The sequence below is a fragment of the Triticum aestivum genome, chromosome 1B, assembly GCF_018294505.1.
Source record: "Triticum aestivum cultivar Chinese Spring chromosome 1B, IWGSC CS RefSeq v2.1, whole genome shotgun sequence".
Lineage (NCBI taxonomy): Eukaryota > Viridiplantae > Streptophyta > Magnoliopsida > Poales > Poaceae > Triticum > Triticum aestivum.
The window spans coordinates 404,852,214-404,860,289 of NC_057795.1; positions in this window are offsets into that span (position 1 = coordinate 404,852,214).

Here is an 8,076-nt window from a genome sequence, read left to right on the forward strand (position 1 = left end):
CATGGAGGAGAGGAGGAGTGGGACGTGGTCGGACCCGATTCGTGTGATGGCCTGCAGCGAGGCTAGGGGGCATCTAAGCTCCCAATCCGGAGAGACTAGGACGCGGTCCAGAACGGACTGCGTCGGGTCCACCTGGCGGTTGGTCCAGGTGAACCGGGCCCCCGTTTGCTCAAGCTCACGGAGGCCAAGCTCCACGATGCAGTCGTTAAACATCTGCATCCGGGGACGATTAACCCTATTGTTATTCTTCTCATCCGGAGAGCGTATGAGGTTAAAGTCACCTCCCACGACCACTGGGAGGGAGGAGCTGGAGATCTTCTATTGCAGCTCAGCGAGGAAGGTTGGGGAGAGGCGGTGGTCCGCCGGTCCATAGACAATTATGACCTCCCACTTAAAATTGAGAGCTCGCTCGAAGATCTCCATACTAACCAAGAACTCGCCCCGGTCCATACCGCCCACCTCACAGGTGGCATCCTTCACGCCTAACAGGATGCCACCCGAATGGCCATTGTTCCCACTAGAAGGGAGCCAATGCCAGGCAAATAGGTGGGAGCTAAGGTTGTCAAGCTCGGGGAGACAGAACTCCGTGCACATGGTTTCTTTGATGGCAATGATGTCTATGTGTTCATCGCGGATGTACTCAACTAGCTGGCGGCGGCGGCCGTCATGGCCGAAGCCGCGGATGTTCCAGAAGAGGGCGCGCATCTAAACCGCCATAGAGGGGCTGCTTGACCCCAGGATGATGGATGCGCTGTGAGCTGTGAGAGCGGCAGTGCGGGAGCAAGTGCGGCCACAGATTTCCTCGACTGGCATCCCAGAAGGGGGCTGGGGCGCCGGAGTGCGGAGGAGGCGGGCCCGGGTTTCAGCGAGTTTCCCGTCAAGGATCTCGCAGGCCTGGATAGCTGCAATCTGCTCTAAGGGGGGACCCACTCCCCCCCTGAAAACTACAGACGAGTCTAGGGCCACCTTGGCAAGGCGGCCGAGCGGGACCACTTCGAGCATAGAAAATGAACAACTGGAAGAACTGGAGGGGATGTCGGACGCACCTGTCTCAAGGTTCCAGGCCGCAGCCCGGATCTCAGCCCGCTCGGAGATGGACTGAGCCGGGAAGCCGACCGGGCGGTCCGCGTCGAGGCGGGCACTGCGGCGGGAGGCACTCACCGGAGTCGACGAGGCCCGAGCCCGACGGACGTACGGAACCGACCGAGGCGGGTGGGAGGCGACGGGGTTGACCACATCAGCGGAGGCCACTGAGGGAGTCCTGGATTAAGGGGTCCTCGGACAGCCGGACTATATACTTTGGCCGGACTATTGGACTATGAAGATACAAGATTGAAGACTTCGCCCTGTGTCTGGATGGGACTCTCCTTTGCGTGGAAGGCAAGCTTGGCAATTCGGATATGTAGATCTCCTTCTTTGTAACCGACTCTGTGTCCCCCTCCGGTGTCTATATAAACCGGAGGGTTTAGTCCCTAGGACAACAACAATCATAATCATAGGCTAGCTTCTAGGGTTTAGCCTCTACGATCTCGTGGTAGATCAACTCTTGTAATACTCATATCATCAAGATCAATCAAGCAAGAAGTAGGGTATTACCTCCGTCGAGAGGGCCCGAACCTGGGTAAAGCATCGTGTCCCCTGTCTCCTGTTACCATTAGCCTTAGACACACAGTTCGGGACCCCCTACCCGAGATCCGCCGGTTTTGACACCGACATTGGTGATTTCATTGAGAGTTCCACTGTGTCGTTGCGGTAAGGCTTGATGACTCCTTCAATCATCTTCAACGACGCGGTCCAGGAGGAGGTTTTCCTCCCTGGACAGATCTTTGTATTCGGCGGCTTCATACTGCGGGCCAATTCGCTTGGCCACCTGGAGCAGATCGATAGCTACGCCCCTGGCCATCAGGTCAGGTTTGGAAGCTTGAACTATACTGCCGATGTCCGCGGAGACTTGATCTTCAACGGATTCAAGCCCATGTCAGGTACGCCGAACCGTCGCGACGAGCATGACTTAGATCTGCCATTAGACAGTGTTTGGGAGATCGCACCTACGGCGGCCTCGGGAATCAATCCGGAGCAGATCGCACCCTTCGAGGACGGGTGGATAGATCCGCCACGGAGGCCGCACACTCATCAGCGTTGGAGCCGAACACTGAAGCCACCTCCTGTGAGGATGGTGTCCTCGGACCCTCGGACTCGTCTCCGGCTAAAGGATCCGAACCGCGTACGTCCGTGCCTATCGAATCTGATTTGGCACCGGTCATGGAGTTCACCTCCGTGGATATTTTTCAGCACTCGCCTTTGGGTGATGTGCTAAAATCATTAAGGTCTCTTTCCTTGTCAGAAGATTCCTGGCCGAACTATGTTCGACTCGAGTGGGAAGCGGACGACGAAGAAATTCGTTCCCCACCCACCACCCACTTCATAGCCACTGTCGATGACTTAACCGACACGCTCGATTTCGACTCCGAAGACGTCGACGGTATTTACAATGATGCAGGAGAAGAACAGGAACCACCGCCCACTGGGCACTGGACTGCCACCTCATCATGTGATATATATATGGTGGACACACCAAAAGAAGGCGATGGTGATGATGCAACGAGGGATAATCCCCTTGATACGTCTCCAACGTATCTATAATTTATGAAGTATTGATGCTATTATATTATCCATCTATGATGTTTTATATGCATTTATATGCCATTTTATATGATTTTTGGGACTAACCTATTAACCTAGAGCCCAGTGCCAGTTTCTGTTTTCTCCTTGTTTTTGAGTTTTACAGAAAAGGAATACCAAACGGAGTCCAATTGACGTGCCAATTTTGATGATTTTTTATAGACCAAAAGAAGACCACGGAGCATCGGAGTTGGGCCAGAAGAGTCCCGGGCTGCCCACGAGAGTGGGGGGCGCACCCACCCCCCTAGGGCGCCCCCCTATCTCGTGGACAGCCTGGAGACCCTCCTGGCGTGAAACCTACGCCAAAAATTCCTATAAATACAGAAACCTTCGGGAAATAACCCAGATCAGAAGTTCCGCCGCTGCAAGCCTCTGTAGCCACGAGAAATCAATCTAGGCCCTCTCCGGCACCCTACTGGAGGGGGCCATCATCACCGGAGGTCATGGAGGAGGATCTCGGAGGGGCCATCATCTCCATGAAGGCCAAGGACCAGAGGGGGAAAGCCATGGAGAAGGAAGCACAAGGGGGAGAACCTCTCCTCCTCTCTCTTGGTGGCACCGGAGTTCCATCGGGAGGGGAATCATCGCCGCGGTGATCGTCTTCATCAACATCACCATCATCATCACCATCCTCATCTCTTTTACGCGGTCCACTCTCCCGCACCCCGCTGTAATCCCTACTTGAACATGGTGCTTTATGCCGCATATTATGATTCAATGATGTGTTGCCATCCTATGATGTTTTGAGTAGATATCTTTTGTCCTTGGGTTGATTGATGGTCTAGATTGGTACGAGTTGTATGTTTTATCTTGGTGCTATCCTATGGTGCCCTCCGTGTCGCGCAAGCGTGAGGGATTCCCGCTGTAGGGTGTTGCAATACGTTCATGATTCGCTTATAGTGGGTTGGTGAGTGACTGAAACACAAACCCAAGTAAGGGGGTTGTTGCGTATGGGAATAAAGAGGACTTGATGCTTTGATGCTATGGTTGGGTTTTACCTTAATGATCTTTAGTAGTTGTGGACGCTTGCTAGAGTTCCAATCATAAGTATATATGATCCAAGTAGAGAAAGTATGTTAGCTTATGCCTCTCCCTCATATGAAATTGCAATGACGACTATCGGTCTTGTTAACAATTGCCTAGGACAATTCCGCACACCGATCCATCATTATTCCACACTCGCTATTTATATTATTTAGTAATATATTCTAACTTTATGATAACAACACCTACTTTTATATTTTAGCCCTCCGATATCATACAAAGTTATCCTCTTTATACCCACAACACAGTTTTATTTCTTGTTTCTAATTGGAAGCAAACGTTCGGTGCACGTAGAGTCGTATCAGTGGCAGATAGGGCTTGAGAGAATGTTGATCTTACCTTTGGCTCCTTGTGGGTTCGACACTCCATACTTATCACTTCCACCTTTGGTAATTGCTACGATGATTCCCTGCACTTGGGGATTATCACCCCTCGATAAGCCACCAAAGCGGCGCCCGCACCGCTCTAAATCCCGCCACAGTAAAAGCAGCGACAACAACGCAAGAAAGAAAAATACCCCGGTCGACTCCAAAGGAAACGATGACCCCATGGACCCAGCGATGGAGCAGGATGAGCCTGGGGACGGCGAACATAGTTTGGAGCCGGCGTCATATGATGCAGATCCCGAGGGTAAAATTCACCAACCTGTCTCTGGAGAGGAGAATAGTCCGGACGATGATGCACTCCCAGAAAAACACTCAGAACAAGAGAACCTCCATAGAAGGCTTATTGCCACCGCGAGGAGCCTAAAGAAGCAGAAGCAAAGGCTTAAAGCCGCACAGGACACGCTCAACCGTAGGTGGAACAAAGTGCTCGACACTGAAGAGAAATACGGTGCCGATAGCCACACAAAGAGCTATCCAAAACGCAAGCTGCTGCCCGAATTCGATGTCGAGGCCATAGAGCCCATTCAGACGAAAACGACTGATCAGCCGGACCGACCACCCCGTGGCCGCGACAGGACGACTAATGATGCCGCACACAAGTCACCACACGATTTACGTGAGCTCCTGGACAAAAGTCCGGTATGTCCAGGTCCACCTATGGATCTAGGAAGCGCGCTTCGGCACAGGATCAGAGCCACCAAAACGATCACATTGATCGAACACCAGCTAGGAATCAACACCGAACACAACAACCGTCGATAGCATGCCATGACATGTCCAAATACAGGGGTGCCGCGCACCCCCTGTGCTTCACCGATGAGGTGCTGGACCATGAATTTTCGGAAGGATTTAAATCCGTGAATAGAGAGGCATACGACGGAACGACAGACCCTGGGGTCTGGATTGAGGACTTTATCCTTCACATCCACATGGCTCGCGGAGATGATCTCCATGCCATTAAATACCTACCCCTCAAGTTGAAAGGACCAGCTCGACACTGGTTGAAAAGCCTTCCTAAAAACTCAACTGGAAGTTGGGAAGAACTTGAGGATGCTTTTAGGGCCAATTTTCAAGGGACCTATGTCCGACCCTCGGATGCAGACGACTTAAGTCACATAATTCAACAGCCCGGAGAGTCAGCCTGAAAACTTTGGAACAGATTTCTTACTAAGAAGAATTAAATCGTCGACTGCCCCGTTGCCGAAGCCTTAGCGGCCTTCAAGCACAGTATCCGAAACGAATGGCTCGCCAGACACCTCAGCCAGGAAAAACCGAGGACAATGGCAGCCTTAACAAGCCTCATGACCTGCTTTTGCGCGGGCGAGGACAGTTGGCTAGCCCGTAGCGACACCAGCTACCCAGGCACATCTGAAGTAAGAGATGGCAACGGGAAGCCGCAACGCAATAAAAACAAGCGTCGAAACAATGAAGACAGCCTAGATAACACGATGGTTAACGCCGGATTCAGGGGCTCTCGACCCGATCAACGGAAGAAGCCATTTAAAGGCAGGAGAGATGGACCATCCAGCCTAAATAAGATTCTAGACAAATTATGTCAGATTCATGGCACCCCCAAAAAACCTGTAAATCACACCCACAGAGAGTGCTGGGTCTTCAAGCAGGCCGACAAACTAAATGCCGAACACAAGGGGAGGGAGACACCAAGTGAAGACGAGGATGAGCCTCGCCAGCTGAACACTAGGGGACAGAAAAAATTCACACCAGAAGTCAAAACAGTAAATATGATTTACGCAACTCACATTCAAAAGAGAACGCACAAACGCGCACTCCGAGACATATACGCTGTGGAGCCCATCGCCCCCAAATTCAATCCCTGGTCGGCCTGCCCGATCACCTTCAATCGCAGGGACCATCTGACTAGTATCCGGCACGGAGGCTCGGCTGCCTTGGTGCTCGACCCAATAATTGATGGATACCATCTCACTCGAGTCCTCATGGACGGCGGCAGTAGTCTAAACCTGATATATCAGAACACTGTCCGCAAAATGGGGATAGACCCGTCAAGAATCAGCCAAAGCAATACTACCTTTAAAGGAGTGATACCATGCGTCGAGGCCCGTTGCACGGGCTCTCTAGTACTAGAGGTTGTATTCGGTTCTCCCGAAACTTCAAAAGCGAAGAATTAATCTTTGACATCGCTCCATTCCGAAGCGGCTATCACGCACTACTCGGAAGAACGGCCTTTGCTCGTTTTAATGCAGTGCCGCACTACGCCTATCTTAAACTTAAGATGCCCGGCCCGCGTGGCACCATCACAGTTAGCAGAAATACAGAGCGTTCCTTACGTGCGGAAGAATACGTGGCGGCTCTAGCAGCCGAACACTGAGCCACCACTCCAACCAGAATAAATGGTCGATCGTTAAGACCACGGACATGGTTAGACGAGTCCGGCGCTCAACCAGATGTAACAGCCCAGATAAACCTGATCTAGGGATACCCCCATAAGTGGTGCTAGGGGCTGCTCGCCAAAAAAAGAGAAGAAGCCCATAGTTTGGCTTGACCCTATTAATACAATAACATATTGCAGTTTCATTAACCAACTCCTCGCACGAAGTCTTTCACTTGGATTCTCCCCTTTTTACAGACGATCATCGTGCTACACCCTTCTAGGATACGACACAACGGAGATAAAGGCGCAGACATGCAGCAGGGCCCCGCTCAAAGGTTTCTCTTTAGATTAAGACCCTATGTAAACCTTTTTTAATATCTCTTGTTGCTCCTTCCCCTTCGGACTCTTAACACAACCAGGAGGGATACTGGCGTTCTTGACACTTTGTCACGCTAGACTAACGCAGGTACTTGGAAACACATGGCTTATTATCGAGGGCGTTGCTCAGCCCAGTATATGTTGTAAAGTCCGAATATCTTAGGGAGTGTTCGGCGTCGCGAGTTTGGCCTTATATGCATCAGCCCCGAATCATGTCTTTGGTCAAATGTTGGGTTTGCCCAGCTCTCGTGTTTTGCTACCTTACGTTTCGCTCTATTGGCTAAGGTGGCACCGGGAGAACTACTGCGATTGTGCCCTGGTTCATCTGGATGAGCACCTTAGTAGAGAAAGCCAAAAATAGACTGTCATGATACAGCATGAGACTGGTTAACCACTCGATGACTCAGTGGAATCTTCGCGATTCCTCCGCATTAACGAAGGACCGGTTTCCCGGTCATGTATGCACGCGCACCATATTCGGATGAACGTGGAAGTACCAGGGGCTATATAGTAGCCCCGCCGTCAAACTCCTATGGCTAAGTGAAAGTGTTAAAGCTATATATTCTAATTGCCTGGTTCGCCGCGCTACCACCTCCTTAATGGACCAAGACGTTGGATCAAGTGTGACTACGTGTTTTCCGAACACCCCCGCATTATATGCGTGGGGGCTGAAGCCGACGACTGCAAACTTTTAGGTTATATACATACATAAACAGCCGCACAGGAGGCACTATAATACTTTCGGGCAAAAAGTATAAACACATCCTTTACAATCAAAATAGCATTGTCTTTACAATTGAGACACATGTCACTCGAACATGGCACTCTTCGAGCACTGAGCCTCTATTAAACGGGCACCTTCTAGGACTTCTTCAAAATAGTGCTCGGCCGGATCCTAGCCTCCCGCCGGACCCTGGGTTGCAATTGCGGTGGTTTCCATCCCTGCCCAGTATGTTTTAAAATGGGCAAGAGCCATCCGCGCACCTTCTATGCACGTCGACCTCTTCACAGCATCGATACGCGACGCAACACCAAGGAATTGTTGCACTAATCCAAAATAGTTGTTCGGCCTTGGCCCTCGTGGCCTAAGATGATCCACGACAGACCTCATAGAAAGCCCGGACAACTGATGGAGCTCGGCCCATGCGACCATCCTTTCATTCAGTGGCAGCGGACGCGTCGGGGCACTGAACTGCGACCAGAATAACCTTTCTACCTTATGGTCTTTCCGATCTT